General features: G+C 44.3%; 1 protein-coding gene across 2 annotated transcripts in view; it reads left to right on the top strand.

Annotated features, from left to right (window-relative positions):
- Positions 1-214: 214 nt before the first annotated feature.
- Positions 215-14,862, top strand: part of klhdc8a (kelch domain containing 8A) — a 63,985-nt gene continuing 49,337 nt past the window's right edge. The window contains exons 1-2 of one of the 2 annotated variants that reach the window (XM_039799102.1): positions 215-592; positions 4,968-5,029. The gene's annotated coding sequence lies outside the window, so the exon portion shown is untranslated. Of the gene's footprint in view, positions 593-626; positions 663-4,967; positions 5,030-14,862 lie in introns of those variants that run through there. The other variant, XM_039799103.1, reaches the window with a different exon arrangement.

The raw sequence follows: 14,862 nt of genomic DNA, 5'->3' as shown, positions 1-14,862 counted from the left end.
AAAGTTATTAAAGTCAAAAGACGATCTGAATATAGAGAGCTTGCTGCTTGGCATCAGGATAAAGCTTAATACAAAACAACTGTTACTTTTAATAAATAGGCTAGATTAAATATTTTATTTATTTCATCTATAAAATAGAACCTTAAATCGACTGAAAGACCAATAAACGCCCACTAACATATCGCTCTCATTTCAAATACACGGACTAGTGTCAGCGGGCTCCCCTTTACCAAATCTAGGTTACCACCACACACAGGCTGTCTGCCTCTACCTCCGGACTGTACCATCGCACGGATGATGGACGCTAACTTATGAAAGCTGAAGATGAATACTTCATCCCTGACCCACATAATGGCGATATATGAGGCTCGGTGAGCGGACATCTGTCGTGTTTACAGCCCGCTCTTCCGCTGTGCGCTCCCGGCGCGCCTCGCCTCGCCTCGCCTCCCATCTTCCTCCGCCTGGACCCGAACCCTCTCTCCATCTCTCCATCTCTCCTCCAGAAAGACCGAGAGGAGTGGAGGGGAAAGGAGAAGCGGCACACACCGAGAGAGGGGCGAAGGAAACGGGAGAAGTAGCTCCAGAGAGAGAGGTACATCCACGGACATGTTATCGGTCTTCCTGAGAGGCTCGAGCCACTTGACTACTGCCTCAGTTGAAAAGTAATGCCACTACTTTAGCTAGCAGCATTTCGTTACTCGTTACATTTGGCTACGCGGTGCTCCGGTAATCTCGTGAAAGTTAGCCTACCGTTTTAAACTTCAGATAGTTGATGAGACACACGTAGTTAAGCTAGTGGTGCGATTCGGTTATTGCAGGCTAATATTAAAACTATTCTAAAAGAAGGGGACACTTTATTTTGCCATATTGCTAACAGCGGTTTTAATGAAAGTAGCCTACAGTAGCCTACATTAGCTAGCTTACATAAGCATACAACATGGGCCAGCCACTTCAGTAGGGATATATTAATTACTATGTAACGTTGAATTCTGCGTCTGTAATAGTGTGTGTGTGTGTGTGTGTGTGTGTGTGTGTGTGTGTGTGACACTGTGATAATTAAAAGCCCCCATTACACATGTTGAGAGAAACAGCAGCATGCAGTTGTCTGAAGGCTTCCTCCCATTGGGAAGACCAGGAACCTAAAAAAACAACAGAATGATGGAGACAATGCAGGAATATTATGATACCACATAATACCACAAAGGACCAGTGAGTGACACAGACACAAGCAAAACGTGGTGATAGCATAGGGGGCAATTAAAAAATAAATATCATATACACTGAGTTGTCAGTTTATTAGTACACATACCACTAATACAGTCTGATACAACAGTCCTGCAAAAATGCATGATGGTTCGTTTAGTTTTTTGCTAAGATTACCTCATAAACTGGCTACTGAATCAAAGTCTCTGTTTGAATCTTATTGCATTGTTTACATCATTTATCATATTTGAAAAGGTTTATAAACTCCTTTGCCAGCCCATGAAATGATGATTGATGATGATGGATCTATTGTTACAGTCCTCGTGACAATGATGACAGGGAATATAAAGACCATGCAGGCCTTATCTGAAAGGTCACTTACTCAATAATATTTTCCACACTTGTCTGTCTTCAGTCTGTCTAGTTCAGGCTGAGGCTGAGCACAGATGTGAGGGAGGAAGAATGACATTTCAATGACTTCCTTTCTCCCTAAGGGGGGGATTGTCACTCTCCTCTACTGCAAAGTTGGAAACTCAACCTAACTTATAATTGCATAACAATATAAGGTATATATCTTCGGACTCCAGTGGCCCACATCAGATACTCCAAGGGAAAAACACGGACCTCAACTTTGCTCAATTTAAACTACTGTTACAACTATCCAACTATTATGATATCAATAACATTTGGTAAAGTTAGCTAACTACAGCATTTAGTACAGAATCTGAGCAACTAAGTGCAGTTTTATATTTTAAAGCGGCATGAATCAATTTTTGGCCACTAGGATGCAGATAAACTCCAAAATAAGATGACAGACACACAGCCTATTATCATGGCTAACATGTTAGCAGATATATATACCTTTATATATTGTTAGCCACATTAAGGATCCAGCACCCAGTCTTCAAAGTCTTCTAAGTTTCAGGGCCCTATCTTGCACCCGGCGCAGCGTGGTGCAAAGTGTCTTTGCTATTTTAAGACCGTCCAGCGCCCACGTCGTTTAAATAGCAAATGCACCTGCGCCCATCTGTGGCCCATGGGCGTGCTGATCTTACAGGGAGGTGTGTTCAGGTGCATTCTGGGCGTGCTGGTCTTACAGGGAGGTGTGTTCAGGTGCATTCTGGGCGTGCTGGTCTTACAGGGAGGTGTGTTCAGGTGCATTCTGGGCGTGGTGCATTCTGGGCGTGCTGATCTTACAGGGAGGTGTGTTCAGGTGCATTCTGGGCGTGCTGATCTTACAGGGAGGTGTGTTCAGGTGCATTCTGGGCGTGCTGGTCTTACAGGGAGGTGTGTTCAGGTGCATTCTGGGTGTGCTGGTCTTACAGGGAGGTGTGTTCAGGTGCGTTCTGTGAGTATTGCTATTTTGAGGCAGCGGAAAGGGATCGCGCCATTGATCAACAAAAACCTGGTCTAAAGTCAATAACGCAGCATTTCATTGTTATTTTAACAGAGCACACTATAGTTGTTACACACACACAGGGACACACAGGGACAGACAGCAGCACACACACATGCAGAAGATTACAAATAAAATTAAAGCTGCGAGCAGCGATGGACGGGCCCTCGCGCCTCTGCGCGCGCCGGTGCATTTGCACAGTACTCAGACACCGCAAATCGTCAACAATGAAAAGGGAACTCCCCGCTGAGTTCAATGATACCTCACACAAGACTCTACGTCATACGGTTCATTAGCTGTGGGACGTGGCTAAAGCATAGGGGGCGGGTCAAACCATCACCAATTAAAAAGGAAGTCTCTGCTGAGTTCAATGATACCTCACACAAGGGTCTACATCAAACGGGTCATTAGTTATGAAAGGGGGCGTGGCTTAATCATAGGGGGTGGGCCAAACCATCACCAATGAAGAAGGAACTCTCTGTTGAGTTCAATGACACCTCACACAAGACTCTACCTTAAACGGTTCAAATGTTATCAAAGGGGGCGTGGCCTGAGTAAGTGGCCGTGGTCATATTATAGGGGGCGGCTCAATATCACATGTAGACCACACATAAGTTTCATGTAAATCGGATGATGTTTGTCATATAAGGCGCATTTCCTGTTGCCAGCGGGGGGCGCTATGACCAAAAGTCAATTTTGTCCCTTAGGTGTCCTCAGGCCTGTACCCTTGTCAATCCTGAGAAATTTCGGGCAGATACGAGAACGTACACTCAAGTTACAACAACTTCTTTGTTCATCGCTAAACACTCAAAATGGCCGCCATGCCACGCCCACATCGTCTGACAAAGTTTTTCTTTTAATAACTTTTCATCGTTAAGGTGTTGGGATGGTACAGACCAAGTTTGAAGTCCATCAGATGAAATCTCTAGGAGGAGTTCGTTAAAGTATAGCACCTTGACTTTTAGGCCTACTTCCTGTTGCCACCAGGGGGCGCTGTGACTTAGAGTAAATATCGGCCTTTATTTGTCCTCAGGGTTGGACTCTTATGAATCCTGAAAAGTTTCGAGCCAGTTGGACAACGTACACTCGAGTTACACCCACTTCCTGTTTTGATGGCGAAACGCACGAAATGGCCGCCCCGCCACGGAGTTCGTTAAAGTACGACATGTGGAAATGGCCAAAATCGCACTAATTTCAAACTTTGAAATCAAAATGGCGGACTTCCTGTTGGGTTTAGGGTATGGCTCTAATTACGTTTTTTGTAAATCTTGACATGTTACTTTCTAGGGGGCGCTAGTGAGCCATTTTTGTGCGCCTATTCCCGAAACCCTTAAAATACGTAAATTTTCACCAGACTTGATGCGACCGCCAAATTTGGTGAGTTTTTGAATATATTAAGCCCCTCAAAGAGGCAATTCATTTGCAGAAAATAATAATTCCTTCAGTTTCAATAGGGCCTTCGCCACTGTCGGCGCTCGGGCCCTAAATATTACGGTGCAAATCCTCCATCATAACAGCAATGCTCCAAGGTCCAAACGCGCCTGGCTTTTAAAGGGAATGGGAGATGATCTCTGATTGGTTGATTGCATGTTACGCCCAAAACACACCTCTGATTAATGAAGACACTAAGGACAACCCTTTAGGACCAGGCGCCCGGCACACGGACCCTTTTTGCCGTAAGTGGATTTGGACACGCCCTAAACACACCTGCGCACGCGCAAAATAGGGCACTCAATGTGAGTTGAGCGTGTTAGGTCTAATTTTTAACATGTTAGCAAACAATTGCCTACTTACACTAGGGGTGGGGGAAAATCAGTACAGAATAGTATCACGATACTTTCCGTGGCAATACTGTATGGATACACTGATTATAGAAATTGCACATGAGAATTTAAATTTTTTGTTCTAGAATAATAAAATCAATTGCTTTTTCAGTCCACTTGATTGAAAGTTGAAGTAAGATGAACAAGCAGAGACATTTTTCGATTAAACAGATGTTGACAAAGGTTTCCTTTGTGGACATAATATCAAGTTGTAAAAACACGCAAGTTCTGATGCTGGCAGTGCCACCGTGTGAAAATGGCCATGGCCAAGGCCGGGGTTTAAGTGGTGTTGGCGTTCGGAGCAGAGAAGAAATTAGCAGTAAAGTTGTCAAGAGGTAGTAAATGTACAGTGTAGGTTTCAGTTTGTCCATGAATAAATAAACACTCAAGGCCCCAGTGAAGCTCCGGTGTCTCGCTTCCCTGCTGGGTGAAGTGAAGGGTTAGCCCTGAAGGCAACAGAAAGTCTCCCCTGTAGAGCTGCAGTGTTAGTGGGTGATAATGCTCTGTGGTGTTGAGTTATTAGTGTTATCTTCTTGACTTCACAGGTAACTGAAATGCAGTGCTGAGAAATCAACGAGGGCTTCCTGCCTGCGATTCCAACCTGAAGGTACAGTAGTGTCATTGATTTTCTTACCTCCTCATCTCTTCTCCCCACGCTTTCCCTTCCACTCCTCACTTTTTACTTCCTTTCTTCATCTCTTTTTGGCACAGCAAGCATTGGTTACTTCCGTGCACCGTTATGTTAAAGCGATGCGGTTTCGGTGCTGTCCTCAGTGTGACGTTAGCCTGCAACCTTTTCTCACGAGACAAACAGAATGGAGCTCCTTCCTGTCAAAGTTAGGAGGAAGTTAAAAACTGATATAACATGTGTCTGTCAGTCAGTGCTGTTGGAATGACGGGCCATCTCTCTCTGACGAGATGAGTGACATTTTTTAAATATAGAATTGGCAGCGGTGCTCCAAAGTAACAGTTTGATTGACGACTGGTGGTACTTACAGTGCCTTGCGAAAGTATTCGGCCCCCTTGAACGTTTCGACCTTTTGCCACATTTCAGGCCTCAAACATAAAGATATAAAACTGTAATTTTTTGTGAAGAATCAACAACAAGTGGGTCCCAATTATGAAGTGGAACGAAATTCATTGGCTATTTCAAACTTTTTTAACAAATAAAAAACTGAAAAAGTGGGCGTGCAAAATTATTCAGCCCCTTTACTTTCAGTGCAGCAAACTCTCTCCAGAAGTTCAGTGAGGATCTCTGAATGATCCAATGTTGACCTAAATGACTAATGATGATAAATAGAATCCAGCTGTGTGTAATCAAGTCTCCGTATAAATGCACCTGCTCTGTGATAGTCTCAGAGGTCCGTTTAAAGCGCAGAGAGCATCATGAAGAACAAGGAACACACCAGGCAGGTCCGAGATACTGTTGTGGAGAAGTTTAAAGCCGGATTTGGATACAAAAACATTTCCCAAGCTTTAAACATCCCAAGGAGCACTGTGCAAGCGATAATATTGAAATGGAAGGAGTATCAGACCACTACAAATCTACGAAGACCCGGCCGTCCCTCTAAACTTTCAGCTCATACAATGAGAAGACTGATCAGAGATGCAGCCAAGAGGCCCATGATCACTCTGGATGAACTGCAGAGATCTACAGCTGAGGTGGGAGACTCTGTCCATAGGACAACAATCAGTCGTATACTGCACAAATCTGGCCTTTATGGAAGAGTGGCAAGAAGAAAGCCATTTCTTAAAGATATCCATAAAAAGTGTCATTTAAAGTTTGCCAAAAGCCACCTGGGAGACACACCAAACATGTGGAAGAAGGTGCTGTGGTCAGATGAAACCAAAATCGAACTTTTTGGCAACAATGCAAACGTTATGTTTGGCGTAAAAGCAACACAGCTCATCACCCTGAACGCACCATCCCCACTGCCACAACATGGTGGTGGCAGCATCATGGTTTGGGCCTGCTTTTCTTCAGCAGGGACAGGGAAGATGGTTAAAATTGATGGGAAGATGGATGGAGCCAAATACAGGACCATTCTGGAAGAAAACCTGATGGAGTCTGCAAAAGACCTGAGACTGGGACGGAGATTTGTCTTCCAACAAGACAATGATCCAAAACATAAAGCAAAATCTACAATGGAATGGTTCACAAATAAACATATCCAGGTGTTAGAATGGCCAAGTCAAAGTCCAGACCTGAATCCAATCGAGAATCTGTGGAAAGAACTGAAAACTGCTGTTCACAAACGCTCTCCATCCAACCTCACTGAGCTCGAGCTGTTTTGCAAGGAGGAATGGGCAAAAATGTCAGTCTCTCGATGTGCAAAACTGATAGAGACATACCCCAAGCCACTTACAGCTGTAATCGCAGCAAAAGGTGGCGCTACAAAGTATTAACTTAAGGGGGCTGAATAATTTTGCACGCCCAATATTTCAGTTTTTTATTTGTTTAAAAGGTTTGAAATATCCAATGAATTTCGTTCCACTTCATGATTGTGTCCCACTTGTGTGCAACTAAGAATTACTGCATGGCTCATGAATTTATGGTTGCTCAGCAGTTCCAAAAATAAAAACAGCAACAAATTAATTTTCTCAGGTCAGTAGACTTAGGGCCCTATCTTGCACTCAGCGCAATTGCCTTTGTACACCGACGCATGTATCATTCCTATTTTGCACCCAACGCACAGCGGACTTTTCCCTCCACGGACGCACGTCGGTAAATTAGGGAATGTATTTGAGCTCCCGGGGGCGGTTCAGCGAAAGAGGAGGCGTGTTCCGGCGCAAACGTTCCCTGGTGCTATTTTGCAGTTTCAGAAAACAATTCCACCACTGACCAGGAAAAACCTGGTCTAAAGTCAGTGGTGCTAGTCTAAAGTCAGTGGTGCTAGTCTAAAGTCAGTGGTGCTAGTCTAAAGTCAGTGTTGCTAGTCTAAAGTCAGTGGTGCTAGTCTAAAGTCAGTGGTACTAGTCTAAAGTCAGTGGTGCTAGTCTAAAGTCAGTGTTGCTAGTCTAAAGTCAGTGGTGCTAGTCTAAAGTCAGTGATACTAGTCTAAAGTCAGTGGTGCTAAAGTCAGTGGTGCTAGTCTAAAGTCAGTGGTGCTAGTCTAAAGTCAGTGGTACTAGTCTAAAGTCAGTGGTACTAGTCTAAAGTCAGTGGTGCTAGTCTAAAGTCAGTGGCGCTAGTCTAAAGTCAGTGGCGCTAGTCTAAAGTCAGTGGCGCTAGTCTAAAGTCAGTGGTGCTAGTCTAAAGTCAGTGGTGCTAGTCTAAAGTCAGTGGTACTAGTCTAAAGTCAGTAGCGCATTATAAAGATGCTATTTTAGAGACGAATGCTTGGCCATAATGTAGCGTGTGCACAACGCGCATACACTTCACTCATTTACAGCAGTTCACATTTTTGAAAACCATACGTAATTACAAAGAAAAATATTACTGAAAATGCGCTTCATGTGTTTGGATAGATCAGGAGGCACTTTACAGTACAGTCCTCAAAAAGTCCCAGCATTCTTTGTGGCTGGTTGTGTTTTACACATTTCCATGAATCATGGATGTGTTGATGACATAAATGAGGAAATATTAGAGGGCTTAAGGAGACGTGATGTTGAACTATGGAGGGATTAGACACTCCGGCGGGATCTGGTCCGGGAGTAATGCGCGATGCGCTCCTGGTGGAGCGGGTGGACGGAGATGGAGTGGGGGGGAGGGAGGGGTGGAGGAGGAAGGGGCACAACAGGAGCAGGTGGTGCGTTTGGAGGCCCACGCTCCATGGCTGCAGCAATCCTCTCCAGACTTGAGGAGATGCGCCCGAGAGGCCGCAGCAACATCGCCACCCGGACAAGACGGGCCTTTATTACTTTACCGCATCCCGGACAGCTCCTGCTGGCGTGCGCCAGGCAAATCCACCGTCATAATAGCAGTCCACCACGGAACAATACGCCTGCTCTTAAAGGGAATGTGAGATGACGCTCTGATTGGTTATTTTCACGTTATGCCCAAACCACACCTAGCTACTTCAGACCAACCCATTTAAGATTTGCGTCGGGCGCAAGACTCATTTATCCCGCCGGTATCATAGCAACAGCGCCCGAGATCTACCCACAAAGCTACTTGCGTTTTGCGTTTCAGATCGTTAAAATAGGGCCCATAGTCTGGACAGTCCTTGTGGCCTGCTTGTTTTTTCTCAACACACTGCATGCTAAAATGTTAGCATGCCGTATTGGAGCTGGTGATCTACAGGGACACATAATGCTGTTGTTTATTAACTTCTTGTTGCTCAGCTTAACAATACAAATGAGTATAAATTAGGGGTGCAAGATATATCGACTCAGTATCGTTTTCGCAATATATCGAAAGTGTCGCAATAAGCACACAATATTTAGTTTATTTTGTGGTTCTGTTGGACGCAGGCCGGGTTCGGACAGAAAAATTCGGGCCGATCCCACCCCTATACCAGACTGAAGGAGAGCAGGCTGGTTGCTGTGTATCTGTAGAACAGGAAGATAAAAGCAAGGCTGCATGCACAATACACTGTCCAGACCTCCTGCTGTCTTATGATCCACACACACACACACACACACACACACAAACACACACACACACACAAGGTAAACACACTCTTTTTACGTGTAAACGCCGAAACTGAAAGTAAACCATTCAAAGTTTAAAAGGGAAGTACAGCAAACACACACACACACACACACACACACACACACACACACACACACACACACACACACACACACACACACACACACACACACACACACACACACACACACACACACATAAAATCATGGTGCAGTGATAGAACCGTTAGGGAGTTCATCCCAAATCTGCTGACAGTAGATAGGTCTTACCGTTCTCTTTCTCTATCACATAGTAATTACTTCTAAGGCCCCAGGGATGATGATGTCCCTATCTCCCCCCTGTAATAGAGCTTGTGCGCCATATAACCTGTTAGCTTTGCTACCAAGTCTCTATCACCCCCCTCATTAAGATGTCCCTACCTCTCATTATGTCCTACATGTAATATCCTCCATCCATTAACTTAGCCCACTCCTCACCGTTACTCCCACTCCTCTTTTCCAGCTTTCCTTTCCTTATGCTTCTTCCTTCTTTGCTCTTTTCTCCACTCAAGCCTTCACAGCAATGCCACACTGGATCAGCTCACTCTATTTTGACTCCTACACAGCAGTCAGCGGAAGGGAGCAGAACCACTATGCCCTTAATATACGAGTGGTTGAGCCAGGGAGGGGGCTGTGCTTTAGGGACACAACACAGTACAGTGGAAACTGAATATACATTGTCCTTATGTAACCAAGCATGTTCTTTGGTGCAGGCACGTCATGTCCATGCACACATCAAGCTTTGTTTTCTCAGCTCTGCTAATGTTTGCTTTTTCCTAAGCGCCTGTATCTATTTCCGTCTTGTCTCCATGGCTCCTTGGCGCGGCAACATGCAAAATGCAAAATGCAGCCACCTCTTCTGATTAGCTTCTCAACTGCTCCCATATTCTCAGATTTAAACTCATTAAGATGTTTGTTCATCTGTGCATCAAACGTGCAAGAGTGCATGTGGTGTATATACTGTATATTGTTTTTTGAAAAAGTGGTTAAACATTGACCTTAAAGGGACAGTTCACCCCAAATCAAAATATATTTTCCTTTTACCTGTAGTGCTATTTATCAGTCTAGATTGTGTCGGTGTGAGTTCAGTGTTGGAGATATCGGCCTTAGAGATGTCTGCCTTCTCTCCAATATGATGGAACTAGATGGCACTTGGCTTTTAGTGCTCAATGCGGCAAAAAATACATTTGAAAAACTCAACAGCAATGTCTCTTTGCAGAAATCATGATGCGGTTACTCAAGATAATCCTGGTCCTGGTTGTGAGCAGTTTCATGTAGGAACTATTTTCTTTCTACCGAACTACACCTGCCGACCGCACCACTGTGCAGAAGTAAGGGTGCTCGTGGAGATGTGGCTCGTGGTCTATCATCACTACCTTGGCGATTGATTTATAGCTAACCGATACTGCTAGCTCACCTAAGCTAGCTAAAGTTACAGCTCAGCTGAGGAGGACGCCATTAATGTTTACATCTCACCTTAAAAGGATTCAAAATTTTACATAAAAGTGACCTGTCATTCTGAATCATCTGTATGTTCCCTCAATCACATTCTCGTCCTTTTATTTTTGTACAGGCGGATAGATGGTCAGTGCGTTCACGTACTAGTGACATGAAAACCAGAGAAGGAGATGGAAATGGGTGCTCTGTTCTTTCCTCTTCAACGTGACGGCACACTTGAGTTGCTACGGTGACAGTGTGCTCACTTTTATAGCACCTGAATACAGATACATGCACATTCTGTACACACAAACACAAGACACACAGTAACACATGAGGACAACCATACCAAGCCGGGGGGGCTTCACAACAGCCTCACCTAAATATCAGCCACAACCTATTTAGTCTCAACTCTCTCATTATAGGACCTGGACCCTGCTCTTCCAGATTTAGCCTGCTAATTCACTTCATCAGTACCAATATGGACGCAGGAACAAGCTGGGCTGGAGCGGTTTGCCATTTCAATGTAGTGTAAAATATGTAAATGAAAGCGCTCACTCGCAGCAGCAGAGCTAAAATGAGCTCTAATGACAGCAGCAGTGATTGTCCTGCTCTGGGTTGTGGCAACGTTATTCTGCTGCATTGGTCCTTCTTACCATCTTACCATCTTTGTCTTCTGATGGTGATTTATTGCAGATTTCGGTGCCACTGAAATGCCTGCTCTGCTCTCTGATGCTCTGAAACGGACGTTACGGGCAACAGGAGCATCGCTGCACGCAACGCTAGTTAACATTATACTTGACAGCAGGTAACACTAGCCTACCGTTAGCCTACCGTTAGCTAGCAGCTAACGTTAAACATTAACAGTGTGCCTGTGTTTCACTACCACTGAAACTGGTAGTTAAACTTTGTTGTTTAACAGCAATCTACTGGTGAAATAAGTTATTGTTATTACATTATTAATAAATCATTTCATTTTGACCATATGGCCTTAGCAATAAACAAGCCGTTCTTTAATGTCGGCAACTGTCGTTTTGTGCTCTATTTTTATTTTTTAAATCGGTGTATCGGTTCAGGCACCGTTTAGGCACCGGGGGCCATTTTAAAAGTATCGCTTTAGCACCGGTATTGGAAAAAAAAAAACCTAGATGAGATTAGCAGCGAGAACAGCTATTGGCTCCATATGCTTTCTGGAGAATGAGGGATGCTGTCTCTCCCTCTGGCCTAGTGATCCAGAGGTCAGCTCAGGCTCTAAGAAGAGTCTTCAGCTTTCTGCCCGCTCTGTTAAAGCAGCATATTCAATTAATGCTGTCAGCGCCATTAGATCAGTTGAAGCTGCGCAGTCAGGTAACCGCGAGCTCCACCTAATCCTGGAGCTGACTAACGGCAGTACGTCTGCAGCTGCTGCTGGGAACAAGGTGGTGATTCAGTTGGCCGAGAGGAGCTGAGCGGTGGATCTGTCAGCCAGAGAGGCTGGATGTGTTCATGCTGGAATGTGTTGTATGTTCACATGGTGAAGAAGAGCTCTGGCGCCTTGAGGTAATACAGCTAAGAAGCCTTGTAAATATCATGTAAGGTATACCAAAGCAGAGAAAATGAGGCCCACTGTCCTGGATATCTTATCCAAAAGTTCTCCTTTAGTTTGACATCAACTTCCTTTGCTGTAGCCTAGTGTTTCTGCTCACTTTCCAGACTTCACCTGTCAATGAAACTGTGTAGGGAGTACTTGCATTTTCTTGAGAAAAGTTTGAGCTTCTTTACTTTGTCTGTTCATCCATGGTAGCTCTCACTGCCAATCTTCCTTCTGCTAATTCCAAAGAAGCAAGAAAACACATCAGTTGCTGTGCTTTGGGATAGCCCAGCAGCCAGCTGTTGAGGTGCTGCAGCTGAATGACGTGGGATCCGTAACATTGCTGGCTTCATCAAGCTGCCACAGTCATGGCTTATTGTCATTCAAACACAAGTGTCTGTTACGGTTTTATTCAGACATGACACAACATTTACAGAAAGCGATGATGGTGGAGCAGAAAGAAAGAACAGTGTTGTGGAAACAGTGGGAAGTAATTATATAAAGGAACTAGGGGTGTAGCAGCTCTGGAACCGAGACTGGAGCCGCAACACAAACGTACACATTTTCATGTTGCGGTTCCGTCTTCTATGTTGTGAATGCGGCGTAATGTGCTCCACAGAGACATGGCTGCAGGGTCTTATTCTGACTCTCTTACAGCATATCAGAATGCTGCTAAGTTAGCTAAAGCTGCATACTTTTCGAATTTAATTGAATCTAATCATTCTAATCCAAAAGTCCTGTTTTCAGTCATTCAGTCTGTTGTAAATCCACCTGTTAAATTGTCTGTTGCCTCAGATGATCTATGTGAAGACTTCCAGAGATTTTTTTCTGAAAAAATCACTAAATTAAGACTTAGTGTCAGTTCGAGTCTAACTCTCCCCCCAATTATGTCCATTGCTGCTGGCGTTTGGGAGGTTTTTGAGCCTATCAACCTCCAGACACTGAAAGCATTAAGCTAAAACCTTCATTTTGCCCTAATGATATCATTCAGCCGAGATTTCTCAAATTAATCATTGAATCCGTGGGTCCAGGCATGGTATCTCTCATGAACAAGTGCCTTAACACGGGCTCTGTTCCAGCCGATTTTAAAGTGGCTACGGTCACTCCCCTACTCAAGAAGCCTTCACTGGACCCTCTTGTTTTAAATAATTACCGGCCCATTTCAGTCTTACCTTTCGTTTCTAAATTGTTGGAGAAAATTGTGTTGGACCAACTTCAACGCTTCTTGTCTAACAACTGTATTTATGAGGTTTTTCAATCTGGGTTTAGGACTGCACACAGCACTGAGTCCGCTCTCCTGCGAGTGCTAAATGACGTTTACATTTCTACTGATTCTGGAGATACTGTTCTAGTTCTCCTAGATCTTTCGGCAGCGTTTGACACCATTGACCACCCTACTCTGTTAGCTAGACTTGAGACCTGGGTAGGCCTCAAAACCTCAGCTCTGAATTGGTTCCAGTCTTACCTTACTGATAGAAGGTTCTCAGTAAAGATGGGCAACTTCTCCAGCTCTATGGCACCTCTGTCCTGTGGTCTTCCACAGGGCTCCATTCTGGCTCCCTCTCTATTTTCTCTTTATATGATTCCCTTGGCCGCTATTTTAAGGAAATATGATGTATCATTTCATTTTTATGCGGATGACACTCAAATTTACATGCCAATCAGTAGAAATAACCCAAAGGCTTTCTCACCACGAGAACTCTGGAAATGGCGGTTCATGCGTTCATCACGTGCCGGCTAGATTACTGCAACTCACTTTACTGTGGTATATCTAGCTCTCAAATTGCCCGTCTTCAGTTAGTTCAAAATGCTGCAGCCAGACTTATTTTTAACTGTCGCAAACATGACCATATCACCCCTATCCTCAAATCTCTACACTGGCTGCCCGTTCGACAGAGAATAGATTTCAAAATCCTGCTCTTTGTCAAATCTCTACATAACTTAGCTCCCGTTTACCTATCCGAACTCATTCATCCGTACACTCCTACCAGAAGCCTAAGATCACACGACCAGGTTCTGCTGGTAGCCCCTCGTGCCAGACTAAAGCGGAGAGGGGAGCGCGCTTTTGCGGTGGCAGGGCCTCGTCTGTGGAACAGCTTGCCTCTAGAGATTAGAACGGCCCCCAACCTTGCTATCTTCAAGTCATTGGTAAAAACCTACTTATTCTCATTAGCATATTGATTTCCTATTTGAGTTGTCCTTTTGTATATTTGAATCAGTGTTTTAAGGTTGCTCTTAGCCTTGTTGTTTTTACTATGTGTTTTACGCTCTGTCTTGCTGATTTTATGTATTTTTTTATGCTAGCTCTGTAAAGCACTTTGCTCTGTCTAGCGGCTGTTTAAATGTGCTATATAAATAAATGAACTTGAACTTGAACTTATTCCGGACGCCAACGGACCATCACCGGCTTTCAGACAGTACAGGCGGACAGAGAGCTCGGTAGGAGCGGTAAGAAGAACGGAGGGGGGGGGCTGAGGTGCTTGTAAACAACAGGTAGTGTAACCCCGGCACATTACCTTTAAAGAAAGCATCTGTATCCGGCATATCAAACTGTTAGCCGCAAGTCTCCATCCATATTATCTGACATATTATCTTTAGATGGGGCAACTTTGTTATTGTTTTTATCCCACCATCAGATGCGCTCTGTCAGCGCTACTACAGAATCAACCCCCCACTGCTTTTAAGTGAAACTTTCCGCTGGCATTGATAAAGTATCCGTCTGTCTGTTTGTTGGGATTTCCATATCATTAGCATAAAGCTACGGCGAAATCAGCGCACTGGGCAAAATTATGGGGAATCAA

Source organism: Perca fluviatilis, chromosome 4 (genome assembly GCF_010015445.1).
Source record: "Perca fluviatilis chromosome 4, GENO_Pfluv_1.0, whole genome shotgun sequence".
NCBI classification, from domain to species: Eukaryota; Metazoa; Chordata; class Actinopteri; order Perciformes; family Percidae; genus Perca; species Perca fluviatilis.
The sequence above is the reverse complement of the archived record's forward strand: the minus strand, read 5'-3'. Positions and strand labels throughout refer to the sequence as shown.